Source organism: Peromyscus maniculatus, chromosome 3, assembly GCF_049852395.1.
Source record: "Peromyscus maniculatus bairdii isolate BWxNUB_F1_BW_parent chromosome 3, HU_Pman_BW_mat_3.1, whole genome shotgun sequence".
NCBI lineage: Eukaryota > Metazoa > Chordata > Mammalia > Rodentia > Cricetidae > Peromyscus > Peromyscus maniculatus.
In genome coordinates, this window is record NC_134854.1 from 48,850,131 (window position 1) to 48,865,597 (window position 15,467).

Sequence of the window (15,467 nt, forward strand, 5' to 3'; positions counted from 1 at the left end):
GGAATGCCATATATGGTTGGTCCACTTCTGCTTTTTATTATTAGACACAAAGTCTATGCCTCCACCTTGTTCTTAGAAAAATATAAGGAAGACTCGGCAAATCAACATTCGCCCTGAATTGAGCATCCTAAAACCACAGGGTTTCACTGTATTCCCTACTGCCTATCCTGGTCAAAACAAACGGGCTTTATCTTGTTGCCATTTTTCAGTGACTACATTGCACAGTTCTGAACTAAGACTGCCATTCTGAGTCACTAACAACTGTTTTCTCACCTTCTTGCTTCTCTAGTTCCTCATAATATTTCTTATTTACCACCAGGTGGCAATGAATAAATATGCCCAAGCAGGCAAACATTAGATGCAGTCTAAGAAAATAGCATGCCATTCCAAAGAAAGCTGCAAAATGAAAATGCTCATCTTGACAGTCTCAGAATAAAATTAACTTAGAGCTGATTTGTGGTAAAAAGAAGATGGAGTTCAGGTCTGGACCTGCCTTCTTTTTGGTATCTGTTGCTTTCTCATGCTAATCTAGGATGTCTCTTCCTCAAACCACTGTAATAATAACACTAGACAAGGTCATGATCAGGCAATCAACATATGGGGTATAACTCCAGCTATACCCCAGTTGGTAGCATGCCTGCCTGGCCTGCATGTAGCTAGGATCAATCCCCAGCACTGAATAATCTGGATGACAGTGCACACCTGTGATCCCAGCACTTGGGAACTGGATACAAGAAAATCAGAAGTTCAAGGTCACCCCCAGCTTAAGTGAGACTAGGAAGGTGAGACCCTGTCTTAAATATTACAAATAGATAAATAAAGTTTTGTGCTTTGTGCATGACTAAGCTCTTTACAGTCCAGTCATTAGCAAGACAGACAAAAACACACACACACACACACACACACACACACACACACACACACACACGTTACGAATAAAAAACACAAGAAACAGAATGCTGTGGGCAAGAAGGTTCAGCGGGTAAAAGCATTTACCTCCAAGCCTGAGTTCAATCCCCAAAACCCACATGGTGGATGGAGAAAACACCCTTCAAAAGTTGTTCTCTGATTACACATGTTCACACTCATATATGTGCGAGATTATTTAACATAAAAAGAAATGGAATGCAAGCCTAGAACGCTTTATGTGGTTTTCCTTTTTCTGGAGGGAAATTCTCCCACCACATCCCTATTCCAATGTACTTTAAAAACTTTTTTGTTAATTTTTTTTAAATTTATGCTGTGAGCTGCATGGTGATGGCACACGCCTTTAATCCCAGCACTCAGGAGGCAGAGGCAGGTGGATCTCTATGAGTTCAAGGCCAGCCTGGGCTACATACAGAATGAGTTCCAGGACAGCCAGGACTGTTTCACTGAGAAACACTGCCTTGAAAAAAAAATAATTATGTTGTCTGTATATTTGTTGGGTGGAGGGTGCCATGGCACATGGGTGGAAGTCAGAGACAACTTGTGGAAATCAGGTCTTTCTTCCCACCACATGGGTCCCTGGCATTAAACTCAGGTCATTAAGCTTGGCAGCAAGCACCTTTATCCAGTGAGCCATCTCACCACACTGCCAATATACTTTCTTTAGGTTAAACGAAAAGGACCATATGTTTTAATATATAAATAAATCTCCAGTCTTTTAACCACATCTTTTTTTAAAGGATTTATTTATTTATTATGTATACAGCATATATGACTGCAGGCCAGAAGAGGGCACTATATCTCATTACAGATGGCTGTGAGCCATCATGTGGTTGCTGGGAATTGAACTCAGGACCTCTGGAAGAGCAATCGGTGCTCTTATCCTCTGAGCCATCTCTCCAGCCCTAACCACATCTTTTTAATGATTTGGAGCTCAGCTTCTTCCTTTCAGAACACCCAGTAGCTTCCTCCACCACCTGTGGAGGCTAAAAGGCTCCCCATCTCATGGCATCTCATTCAAAGCTCAAGCCTAATCCTCAAAGTTTCCTGCCATCTGCAACTCCAGGATTCTGACTCCTCTCTCTCTCCTGGTTACTGTCTAAGAACCTTGATCTCTTTCCTTTTCATTAGCCTCTCTGGATAAAAAGTCCAACTATACCACTTATCACAGCCCCTTTGCTCTGCTACAGCAGGATGTCTGAGACTGGGTCATTTATAAAGCACTGAAATGTTTGTCTAACAGTCCTGGAGGTTAGGAAATGCAAGGAAACAGTGTTGGCACCTGAAGACGGTTTGCATACTGCATCATCCTCTGGCGGAAAGTAGAAGGGCAACAGAGGACAAAGGGGGATGGAGCACACCATTACAGCAAATGCACTATGACAAAAATGCCAATAATCTCATCGTGAAGGCTGAGCTTTCATAACCTAATCACCTCTCCAAAGTCCTGTCTTCCAATGCTAATGCACTGGGGATTAAGGCTCCTACACATGGGCTTCGGCACACATCCAAACCATAGTATTGTCTCTCCAAGAAATGCCTCCAGACATTTGCAATCTTCAATATGTACAATCAAGATACCTCACTCATCAAAAGCAGGCTAAACACATTAGCTTATGCCTATTTTGTTCCTATTCCAATCCTGATTTATTTACGTTATCACATGCCCACCAAAGGGGTGTCCCATGAGGATTAAACATCTCTATAGAAATCATGTATTAAATTATGGGAGATGAGTCAGAACGCCTGAGCAGACCATTCTTGGTAGAGTAGGGTAAGCTCTTAGAAATCAGGATAGTGTCCTCATGCAGAGAGAAATAGATTCAAAAGGCTAGAGAAGGGAAGGATGCCAGGGTTTTGAATTTTTCAAGTGAAACTAGGTCTGGAGGCCAGACACAGAGAGGAGAAAGGGAGAGAAAAATTCCTCTGGAGAAGTCACACCTCATGCTCTAACACAAGTATGAGGCCCCTTAGCTAAAACATCATGGGCTACCTCTTCACTGAGCATTTTCCTGACATATAAGGATGCTACTTGAAGCTTTGTTTCAAACAAAAGTTGAAGGGCAAAGAAAACAATAAACAAAAGCATTTGTTGTAAATGAGGACAGTACCGCCTTCTTAGATGTTCCGAGGAAATGTTTCTAGGTGTTTCTGATTGTCATCAGTTTGGGGGAGGGGTGCTGCTGGCACTTACTCACTCATTGGTTGGGGCCAAGGTGTGTCTGTCCCACACAGCAAAGAATGTCCACCACCCCCAACGATGACACCGAGTCTCCCACCAGACATCTGTGTGGGTGAAAAATATCTGAGCTAAGAATTTAACAACACTAAATATAAACTCAAAGTAATTTTTGCGCTGCTCTAAGATGTAATGATTTTTCCAGGAATAGAGCAACTAAAGAAATTCAAAAGTATTGAAATCTTGTTTGGTTTGAATCTCTCCCATGAGTTCTTGATCGTCTGAGAAAAGTCAAGAATTGAGTTAGCCACACACACCTTCAACCTGCCTATGTATGGATCTGAACCCTACATAGAGGGGCCAGCAACAGTCCGCTCCCTTATGCCACCTGCTATATGTACCCATGCCAAGTGATCAAAATGAGTATTTGTTTACTATAAATAGATTTCTTTATATATTCCTGTTACAATGAAGACATCATTTTGTTTTTAATCATATTTAAGGCAAACTGTATTATTTATTAACTTAATTTCAGTAGTGTATAGCAGTCATTATCTAAGATTTTCCTAGGAAGAAGGCTGCATTTATTTGTCAATAAAGTAATATATTTGATTCAAATAAAAAAGGAAAGGAAGGAAGGAGGGAGGGAGGGAGGGAGGGAGGGAGGGAGGAAGGAAGGAAGGAAGGAAGGAAAGAAGGAAGGAAGGAAGGAAGGAAGGAAGGAAGGAAGGAAGGAAGGAAGGAAGGAAGGAAGGAAGGAAGTTTAATTTAGTTCACAGCCTTGGAGTTCCAAAGCCCAACAGCGGGAGGCCCTGACTGGTCTAACCTCATAAGAGCAGCAGCCGGTGGCATAGAATAGCAGTGTGGCCTCTAAGATAGAAATGCTCAAAAAGGAGAAAGGGACAGACAACTGGGTCCTGCGATCTCTTTTCAAGACACAACTACCATTGTTGTATTGTTGTGGAATATTAACTTAAGATGTGTTACATTCGTTGTGCTATAGAATATTTGTTTAATGATGTAAGATGTGTTGCATTCTTGTGTGTTGCATTTGTTTAACTCTGTGAAGCTGTGTTACCTTGCTTGTCTAAAACACCTGATGGTCTAATAAAGAACTGAATGGCCAATAGGTAGGCAGGAGAGGGATAGGCAGGACTGCCAGGCAGAGAGAATAAATAGAAGGAGGAAAGCAAAAGGAGAGGAGGAGGCCAGGGGCCAGCCACACAGCTAGACTTGGAATAAGAAGGAAAGAAAAGATACACAGAAATAGAAAAAAGGGTAAAACCCCAATGGCAAAAGGTAGAGGGATAAGTTAGAAAAAGCTGGCTAGAAATAAGCCAAGCTAAGGCCAGGCATTCAAAAGTAAGAATAAGCCTCAGTGGGATTATTTGGGAGCTGGGTGGCTGCCCCTCCCAAAAAAGCAAAGAGTTAAAAAAAACAAACAAAAAACAACTACATGCAATAGATAATACCTCCTGCCAGTGCTCAGTTCCTAAAGTTTCCAAACCTTCCAGTAAGCCCCACCACTGGGACCAAGTCCTCAACATGTGGGCCTTTGGAGGAGCCTGTCCATATTCACACCAGAGCAGAAACCCTGGTACAGAGTTACTGGAGATGGTTACTTGGGCTCTGTTGAGTTCAACTTCCCCATCAAATGAGCAAATTCGGGCTAAGGAGATGGCTCAGTGGTTGAGATCACCAGCTGCTCTTGCAGAGGACTTTGGTTTAGTTAGTGGTTTAGCACCCACACAGCAGCTCTCAACCACTCACAACTCCAGTTCCAGGGGACCTGATGCTCTCTTCTAAGCTGCTTGGGTAGAGCGTGCATATGGTACACATACATGCAAGCAGGCCAAACACTCGTCCGCACCAAATAAAATGAATAAATCTACACACACACACACACACACACACACACACACACACACACACAAATAAACTGCATCTCCTGGGGAATGGAAGGTGACCCCGAGGTTAAGAGTATTTACTGCGCTTGCAGAGAACCCAAGTTCAGTTCTTAGCACCCACATCAGGTGGCTCACAACCACCTGTCACTTCAGATACAGAGGCTCAGTTGCCCTTTGACCTCTGCTGGCACCTCTATGCATTAAAACTCACACAGGCACAGACATATAAACATACACAGAAAACTAAGTGAAAAAAAAATCTTTAAAAGAAATCCAAGTGTGTCTTCTGTGGGAAAACGGGTCCCAGTGGTCATTTGAAGAATCAGCTCTCCAGGGTTGATGGAGAGGGCATCTTTCCGGTAGATGGGCTTTCTCCTTCCTGGGAGCAGCAGGAAGCTGGTGGGGAGGCAAGGTCAAGGGCAGGAAGCGGTCGCCGAGATGGACAGCAACAGCAGGGACACAACAGCTGTGGGAGAAGCAGCTTGAGCAGCTGTGTGGAGGCGTGCGTGCAAGCGCACAAGGGGAGGACCCTGACTAGAGACCCACACAACGAGTTGGCGGGGTGCACAAAGTCTAATGCCATTGTTATGTGTCATCTGTCCCCCAGGCTGGGTACAAATTGATCTTTTAAGTGTAAAACATCTTTCAAACTGGGACATGTAAGTGTTCTATATTTGGATAAGCTGCCTTGCCTGAGGGTGAGTCCTTGTTTTTCTGTTGTCCTTAACGTTGACAAGAGCCCCTTGAGCTTCTGAGGGGGGATGTTTCTCGTTCTTCCATCACCTCAAGACTGCTAAGATTCAGACACCTATATTTTGTGTATGTGTGTTTTTATAATTGATAAACAAGTATATGTAGGAATTTTTCTGAAATAGCTTTATTCATTCAACTACTACTCATACAGCTTTCCCCATATTAGTATACTAGTGGTCTTAGCTAATTCCTTAACAGTGACAGAACATTCTCTAGTAACAATGTCCTATAACAGTTTGGTGGACTCTGAGATGACCATGGATAGCTCTTTCGCTGGGCTCATCTGAGCCAGAATTCTCCTAAGCACTATGTACACATTGCATTTCGATCTCATAGGAGCTTGTGTGAGTCCCTCAATTGCTCACTCTTTTAGATTTATTTTATTTTGTACATATGAGTGTTTCACCTACATGCATATATATGATATGTATATGTGTGTGTACATATATAGTTGTGTGTGTATGTATATATAGGTATATACACATACCATATGCATGTTTGATGTCCAGGGGGTTTAGAAGATGGTGTCAGATGCCTTGGAACTGGAGTTATAGATGGTTGTGAGCAACCACGTGGGTCCTGGGAACAGAACCCATTTTATCTGCAGTAGCAACAAGTACTGTTAGCGACTGGGCCTCCTCTCCAGCCCTAGGAGACACACCTTAGATGGGCATCACACCCTACCACAGCTTTGATGTTAAGACCAGCCGCCCGTGTTAGTTAGCTACCTTCCTTCTCTCCAGACCTGGATGATCATTCCCTGACATCTAACGTTTTTTTACTATTTCATTGTTTTGTGAATATTCTCAATCCATGGACCCCAAAGAACCTGGTCACTCCTGCCAAGATACTCACATAAATCAGATCCCTGCTGTCCATGCACAAGCAAGAGCCAAAGGCAGCGACAGACATTCTCAGTTCTAGTTTCAGACTATCTGTGTTTGAAGGTCCCCTTTGTGTTTACAGATGCAGAGCCTTGAGCCAGTTACTTGGCCTTTACTGAATTAAGTCTCATTATCCACCAGATGAGCAAATCATAAGTCCCTGTAAGATCACACTGCAATGAACATAGAATGTTCAGGACAATCGTGGCTCCAGCGATTCTGGCAGAAGAGCTGGCATCAGTGCTCTGTCTCAGGACCTGCCAGTGGTGTGCAGAGGGAGCTCCATTCCTAACCTCCCCACAGAGCAGCATGTATGGTAAAGGCTACATTGCAGCTTGTTTCTTTCTTGTGACCTTAATTCGGAATTCTTCCATGGGAAAAAGAAATTATTCTGAAATTGTGTTAGATCACCAGCGACTTTGTTTCTGGGAGCCGAGCAGATGGCATTCTCTAATTAATGAACTTAATGTTAAAGGATCTTTATAGCAGACCATGAAGTCCTACCCCAGAACTCAGGTAAGATCCTCTATTCAAAGCCAAGAGAACTCAAAAGGTTTGCCTGCAGACTCACAGCTAGCAGTGAATGAAGATCACAGGCAAAAAGTAGTACGGTTGACCAATATTTGGGACATTTGGTTGCTTTGATTGTATGTGAATGTCTACGGACATTGGTATTACACTCTTATCTCTTCAAGGACCAAAAGAGCTCCCTGTAGAAGACCTATGCCTTTTCTTGCTCTCCTTATCAGCCTGCTACAACTTGGATGCTTCGTGAAGAACTGTGACAAAGGTTAAAATAGCTATGATAATGACAAAGTAGCTGCCATTTTTCCAGTAGGGGCTTTGTTATTGTTTTGAGTTGTTTTCAGTTCTCAAAGATGCGCAGAGACAATGTGGGATATATGTTAAGCCAGAAAAGTAATAAAAGAAGGTGAACTCAACCCCCATGAGGACATAAAAGACGAGTAAAGAACTGGGTAGACTTAAGAGCCCCATCTGCACAAACATAACCTTTTGGCAGAAGCCTAGACCAGAGGTGAGTGGAGAGGCTGGCACTGAAGGAAAGAACCAGAAGGATGCAGAGAAGCTCACAGACAGTAAGTACCCTTTACTTCCTTCTCTTCCACTACTGGGGGATTCAAAGCAAAACTCAAATCACAGGGCAGAAGCACAGAGCAAAGGGCAAGGCTAGAAGAGCAGCCAGCAGGAACGTCACACATTGGAAGGAAAAAAGGACGGGGAACACATGTCAGAGTTTGACTGAAATTTCTACTTGCTCTGTCCCGCTACCAGGTGACAAGCAGCAGAGGAAAGCAAAGGCTACCCTTCTTGCAGGTCACACTCTTCTTTCTATCCCATCCTTCCAGGAGAACTGCACAGTTGCATAGCAACTCTGTGGGGAGACAGAAGCCTCCCCATCCATACCACCTTGCAAACCTTCACAAATGTCCATTCAGAATTTCACCCGTTCTTACTCTGAGATTCCATCTTACACCTGTCAAAATGGCTAAGATAAAAGCACAAGCAACAGCTCATGCTGAAGAGGATGTGGAGCAAGGGGAACACTCCTCCATTGCTGGTGGGAGTGCCAATTTGTACAGCCACTTTGGAAGTTAGTGTGGCATTTTCTCAGGAAACTGGGAATCAACCTACAACAAGACCCAGCTATACCGCTGTTGGGCATATACCCAAAGGATGCTCAATCATACCACAAGGACACTTGCTCAATGATGTTCATAGCAGCTTTACTTAAGCAAATGGCTTCCATGTGCAGAATTATTGCTGGCTTTGATTTACAGAGAAGGAATTTCAAGCTCCACAAGCCGGTCCCCAAGGCCAGCTCCAGGCCACTTTATTGAGCTTATCTCCCCTTCTCCTTGCTGACCTCAGCCCAGCCCACCACACCACAACAGTTCTTGGGCAAATGTTACTCTCCTAGTGCGTACTTATCAAACTTTGTCGTCTGCCCAGGCATGAAGCAATGTCTGTGTCCAAGTGACCTGTCTCCAGTCCCAGCATGCCCCACTGACTCCCAGCTTCAAGGTTTCTCCTCCCCTGTTCTGCTAAGGCCACCACCCTTCTACTGTGTCCTAGCTTCCTGCCTAACCTTCAGGAATTGCTCTTCCTCTGACAGTAGATACAGCTTGTTCCCCCTTTGTTCAAGCCTCACTCTATCTACATCATCGACACCACCTCCAATAAGAACCATGTTCTGCTGCCTACCAAGGTGCCGCCTGTCTCCCTGTCCTCCTCCTCACATGTGAGCAGTGAGCCCAGGTGAGTAGGGGTTCCTATTTTCTTATTCGCCGTTGTGTCTAAAATGCTTAGGACTGTGTCCAGTCTATCAGAAGAGTTTAGTAAATTTCTGTTGAATGAATGGGCCAAAACTACACCATTGAAGTCACGCTGGAGGATGAACATAAAAATTGCCTTTTCATAGATATCCTGCCAAAGTTAGCTTTCTACATTCCCTCAGCTTTCTCTTTCTGACTCTAACTAGAGCCCTTCCTATATATGAATGCAGCCTTAGCCACAGAAGTAACAGGATCATGGAAATCTATGGAATCCATCTGAAAAAGCACTCAGACCCAGCAAGGTTAGCTCAAGGTCTTTCTACTAACCTCAGTAGCTCTCAAAATAAACAATAAAAGCTAAGTATATTAAACACCCAGTACAGGGGGTCTTGGGCCTTTCTTTTACTCTAATATAGAGATAGGAATTCCAAACATGGAGGGCAGAAAATAAATGAAGAGAGAAAGGGGGGAGGAGGGAATGACTAAGGAAGAGAAACAGTCTTGAGTTTGAGGGGATTAAAGGAAGCAAAAGAAAGAACACCACACAGCCACCTTTTTCTTCAATGGTGCCCTGCCCTTCCCAGAAGATATGCCAACTTTAGCATAAGATGTTAGGTCTGTAAATCCCTCTCTCCAGCTCAAAATGTGTGTGCGCGCACACACACACACACACACACACACACACACACACACACACACACACGAGGGGGAGTGCAGATAACAGTGGCTGTCCTTTTCTCTCTGCAGGCACTTCCTAGACCACTTGTTCTCTGCTTTTTGTTGCATTTGAAGCCGCCCTTTTAAGAGTTCAGCCATCTCATCGCAAACTCCTCCCTTCCTTCCTGGCCTGGTTGGAAGGCCGTTCTTAGTGAGATGAAGAAAACAAGAAAGCTTTCTGCCTCACAGCCCACCGATCTTTATAATCGCGACAATGTATGATAGTCATGTCACCAACACATCTCACTGAAAAGTGTTCCCTGGTTTTCTATGATATTTGTAAACAAATTTCCCTGGCTGGCATACCTGGAATTCGAAGGAGCTGATGCAGTTACCAGCCTTGACCACTAGGTGGCTCTCAGAGTGTATGGCCGGGTTTTGGGGGTGGGGGAGCTCTCAAGCTCAGGGATAGATTTAGAAAGGTGTACATTAATCTCTTACCAGCGGTTGTTATTGTCTGTATGTGCAAATGTATATGTACCAGTGTGTCTATAGGATAGTAACTTTAAAACACATTTGGAATATATACAATATATAGTATTATAGTAATAACTTTATAATAGTATTTGGAATATATACAATATATAATGCATATGTAATAGTATATAAGATGTGTATATAATATATAGTATATATAACAGTAACTTATAATAGCAACTTCCTAACGACGTTAGAAGAAATCTGTGGTGGTTTGAATGAAATATCCCCCATAAGTCTCAGGCATTTGAATACTTGGTCCTCTGTGGGTGGCTGCTTGGGAAGGATTAGGAGGTGCAGTCTTGCTGGAGGAAGGCTTCGAGGTTTCAAAGGGTTTGCACAATTTTGAGTTTGCTCTCTCTGTTTTTTCTGTTTGGTGTCCAAGATGTGAGCCCCCAGCTGCTGGCCCAGCTGCCTGTTCCCTGCTCCCTGTGGTCCACCATCACAGACTCCAACCCTCTGGAAACAGAAACCCAGAATAAACCCTTCCTTCTACAAGTTGCCTCGGCCATATCACGGCAATAGAAGAGTAACTAAGATGAAGTTTTAAGCTATCTGTTAGAATTCTTTAACAAAACTTCTGCAGCTCAAAATTAGAAAGCAAATCAATCTATGCTCAAATAAGAGCTCTCACACTACCAAGTCCTTTTTTCGGGGGAGGGGGGAGTTGGGATTGTTTTTGAGTCAGGGTTTCTCTGTGTAGCCCCAGCTGTTCTGGAACTCATTCTGTAGACCAGTCTGGCCTCGAGCTCAGGAATTCACCTGCCTCTGCCTCTCAAGTGCTGGGAGAATTTCTTTGACAAGATAAAAAATAAAATACAATTTTAAAGCCAAAGGAACCTTTACCTTTTAAAATAAGTGTGGCTTATGCCAGCCTTCTTCCTGGCTCCCTGTAGAAATAAATTCCCTAGAGACGCTAGCCTAGACTGGCAAAACAGTCTAGAATTAAACTATACTAGCCTGGAACACATAGTTGGCAGTCTACTTTAGTCCCCTCCCTGCCCATGCTTGCTAAACTAAAAATCAACTTTAAACCACGATCAGTTTGCCGTTTTCATTTCCCCTCCCAAGATCTAACCAGTAAACTCTTGACAATGACCAAGATCTCACCGTGTTCCCGGGGACTGCGTTTGGCACTTGCCTCGGCCTGCCCTTGTTAAATTTTTGACATGCCTGGGTTCACTAAGACAGTGTGCTCTCTTCCTTTTCCTCCCACCCGCCTACCTGCCTGGGTGTTAATAACACCACACAGTAATTCCTAGGCTCGGCTGGGCATTGCTGTGTTCTCAGGCAGCCATGCAAACAAGGGAGGGTAGGGAGGCAAGAGTTCTCACGCGGCCCACAAGTACGACCAGATTTCTCATGGTCGTACTTGTGGGCCTCGGGAGAACTCTGAATCACAGCTCCTCCACATGACTGACAGGTACACTTTTACAGTCCACTGATGCAGAAATGAATTGGGGTATTAGAGTGGATGTGAATCGATGCTTTTTTTTTTTTTTAACTTTGCTGTGAGATCTGATAAGAATGGAGGTAAGAAGGTATTTAGGTAAAGGCTCATCTCTAAATACACACTTGGGTGTGATGCATGACTCCAAGCTAATTCCCACACAGCCTACCCTTTTCTCTCCCATCACCCTTGGAATCAGCTCACCTCCTTTGTGTGGCTTCTTCTATCCATCTTTCAAGCTGAGATTCCTCTTCCACATAACCCAAGCTAGACAGACAAGCAACACTGGCTCACAGATTCTCCACTCCTTTTTTGCCCCTAGGAAAAAAACAGAATGCTTTAGAGAGCTTTGATACTGCAGAGGTATAGAGGGAGCTTAAGGAGTACATCAACAGAGAGAAACACAGTCTATCCCGGAAGTGCCAACAGGGTGCTGAGTCCCCTAATGCTTCTTAATGGAGGTGGATGGAATGATTTCTCTTAGCTGATCTTTTATTTTTAGCTTTCTCTGGTCTCTTCTTGGGAGCTGAGCTCCAGCCAAACCTCCTATTTAGAGACTAATTTTAATCAGCGTCCTCCTTTCTTTCGGCAGACTTCACCATCGATTCTCTCAAACCTCCTCCACAAATAAATCTGGACAGAAACACGAAATGCCTGCATTGTTAAGTCACACGGTGACTACAGGAACTTCCATTCCCACATTTCATCACATTTGCTTTGCCTTTTCTGTGACCAATATCATTGCCATCCTTCGTAGCTTCTTTTTGCTGTTGCGGTAACAAAATAGCTGAGATTGGGTGATTTATGAAGAAGAGAAGTTGGTTTAGGGTCTGGAGCTGGGGAAGTCACATGTATGGAGTGAGCAGCTTGCCAAGGGGCATCAGGTACGGGCCTTTTGATTGCATCAAAACATGACAAGACAGAGCCAGGGGGACAATTTGAGCTTTTGCCTCGTGAAGAGCCATTACGGCCTTCAAGAAGACCCACCCACTCTCCTGACAGCATCTAATCCTACTCGCCTCCCAAAAGCCTCCTCTCTAAGTCTCATTGCAAACAAATTTGGGGATAAAATTCTCCATGCATGAAGCTTGGGGCGGGGGGGGGGGGGGCATTCAAACCATAGCATCTCCATTCCCTCATTTTGCACATGAGGAAGATAAGGCTAGAGAAGCATGTTAAGCTATTAAGAGTATTAAACCTCCCAAGAGATCTCAGAGAAACTTCAACCTGTCACTATCTCATAACAGACTTGTTTTTGCTATGAAGACTCAAGTACCCGGACAATTTGAGTGTCTGTTTCCTAGCAAATGGGGTGTAGGTCAAGAGAAGAACAATTGGGGTGAAGAATATGGCCACAGGCTGCCTCGATATATGTTAATCAATCAATGATTGTTAAGGTTAGCAAAACCTTAATGGAAGTATGTTTCAGTAGGATTAAGCCTGTCTAGAAGGCACATGGACTAACAGGATAAGCCATGGGAGTCACCCACTGTAGCAATTCAAGGGTAGAACAATTAACCATAGATCAAGAGGTCCTTTAAAATAAGGTGCTCTTCATATGATGAATGAGAGCCAATCACACACTTGGAAAAGAAATCAACCCACAACCATGTGACTGAAGCTCACATCTGCAATGTAAACCAAAGATCTCAAATGCCAAAGAATGCATTTCAGGGGACTCTGTTTTATAAAATTCAAAAATAGAAAATTCTATTTGATAGTACTTTACATCACGATACATGTTAGTTTGGGTGTGTAGGGGTGGGGGGGGGGTGAGGCCAAAATGAGGTGACCGTGACATCTTTGCTTCTGAAAACCACAAGTTAGGGGCACTAGCCAAAGGGTCCTACAGAACTGAGTTCAATCCTGGTTCTACAGCTGAGTGACTTTAAGTGACTTCCACTGTCTGTGTTTGGATTTTTTGCATCTATAAAATGGACTAATAATACACTGCTCAAAGGGTTGGTGTGAGAAGAGACATAATATATGTAAAGTGCCCAGCAGCATGCGTAGGTGCTGTAATAAACAGTAACTATTATTATCCCCGCCCCTGTACCTGATAGTAAACCAGGATCAGAGGGGAGATAGGTAAGCACACAGCTGAGAAGAGAAGGGAAGGACCAAACCAGGCTAGGATCAAAGATGTGCAGAGTCCACCCCAACGCTACACAGCTATGAGCTAGATTTCCCTCCCACAGCCCACACAATCTCCTAAATCTCGCTTCTGCAAGTGTGGGCCGGCCCCATGGAACTAGCAAAGTTGTTCTGGTCCCATCTACATGGGACCAGATCTGATACACTAATGTGTGCCAATGGTCTCTGAGTGGTTACTAGCAGCCTGATGGGCTACCCTTCTAAAAATCTAAGTTGCTTTTTAATCAGAGCTTTATGGACACAGAAGGCCTTGACCTTAGCTGAGTGGAATTTCACTGTATCCTGGGTCAGAAAGGCACCCGTCCAGGAGAGAAGTCGGGCATAATATAAGCAAAGCAGTGTGAAGTTCAAGGCTACAGGAACAAGCAAGTCCGGGGGAAGTCCTGGCTACAAAGACTGCAGCTCTCTTTCCTAACTGCTGGGCAAGAATGAAGCTGACACACAGTTCTTTCTAACTAGGGAGGAGCAGAGTCCGTGTGGGAGGCCCCAGGATCAGAGGCCCAGGCCGCTAGGGAACCAGAGCAGAGGGAGAGTTCTCAGTTTTCACTTGGAATTGGACATCCACACACAGAGGGTGATGCTTAGCAACAAGTGCCAACAGTCGACACACGGGCCACAGGGAGGGACATCCTGCAACATCCTGCTGAAGGGGAAGCGCCAGACCCCAGGGACTAATGAAATTCTGGAAAAGGCCATGCTTATCTGTGATGACATATGCCTGGGGCCAGAAGTGGGACTGTTGTTCAAAGAGGCAAGGAACTACTTCTAAGTGATGGGAGCAGTTTGTGTCTGGGTTGAGGTGGCCGTAATGAGGGCCTGTGCGTTTGTCAGCCCATTGAACTGTACACTCAGAATGGGTGCAATTTATTTCATGTCTGTCATGCCTCAATTAAGTTAATTTTAAAAGGAAAAAAAAAGGAATGGTATCTTAGTCACAGAGGTTACTGAGCTCAGGAGTGAGGTGAGGGACCTATGGGAGAGCATCCTCAGACTCCACTGTTGCCCTAGCAAATCAGCATTTGCTCAGAATGTAGTAGATAAGGAAGGACTTTCTCCCTTCTGATTGTCACTCCTGATCTGTGAGATGGGCATGATTAATCCCATTTTACAGGCAAGGAAGCCAACGCACAGAACAACTAAGGGAACTGGGGGTAAGTTTTCTAACTCGGAGTCCTAACGGCCTCAGATATGATGCTGTTTCAGCAAAGTTGAAGCCAAGAGAGTGTAAATGTCTTGATACAGTCGTACTGCTGGCCAAAGACAGAGTCCAAAATTGAAAGTGCCTCTTGTCCGAACAAACATCAGAAAGAGATGTCGCATTGAGACCACCTTGAACGAAGGTAGAGGACTCAGGTGCCATATGCAAGGAGCTTGGGGAGGAAAGGGTTTATTTCAGCTTACAGTTTATAGTCCATCATAAAGGGACATCATCCGCCAGGAACCTGGGGTGGGAACTGAAGCAGAGGCCGTACAGGAACATTGCTTACTGGCTTGCATCCCAAGGTTTTCTCAGTTGGCTTACCTACACACCCCAGGACCACCTGCCCAGGGATGGCACCGCCCACAGTGGACTGATCTCTCCCACATCAATCAAGAATCAAGGCAATGCCTCCACAGATTGCCACAGGCCGATCTGATGGAAGCAATCCTTCCACTGAGTTTCCCTGTTCCCAGATATCTATAGCTTGTGTCACGTTGACAAAAACAAAACAAACAAACAAACAA

At 44.3% G+C, this 15,467-nt stretch overlaps 2 long non-coding RNA genes across 2 annotated transcripts in view; one reads left to right on the forward strand and one right to left on the reverse strand.

The window, feature by feature from the left end:
* The window catches only part of LOC121828287 (uncharacterized), a 54,022-nt gene that overhangs the window by 35,473 nt on the left and 3,082 nt on the right, over window positions 1-15,467 (reverse strand). Inside the window, exon 2 of the long non-coding RNA XR_013049735.1 lies at window positions 11,793-11,906. This is a non-coding gene — a long non-coding RNA (uncharacterized LOC121828287). The remainder of the gene's footprint in view (window positions 1-11,792; window positions 11,907-15,467) is intronic.
* Window positions 3,821-10,636, forward strand: LOC143272304 (uncharacterized). Its single transcript, XR_013049736.1, has 2 exons — window positions 3,821-8,927; window positions 9,692-10,636. It is a non-coding gene; the product is annotated as an uncharacterized LOC143272304 (long non-coding RNA).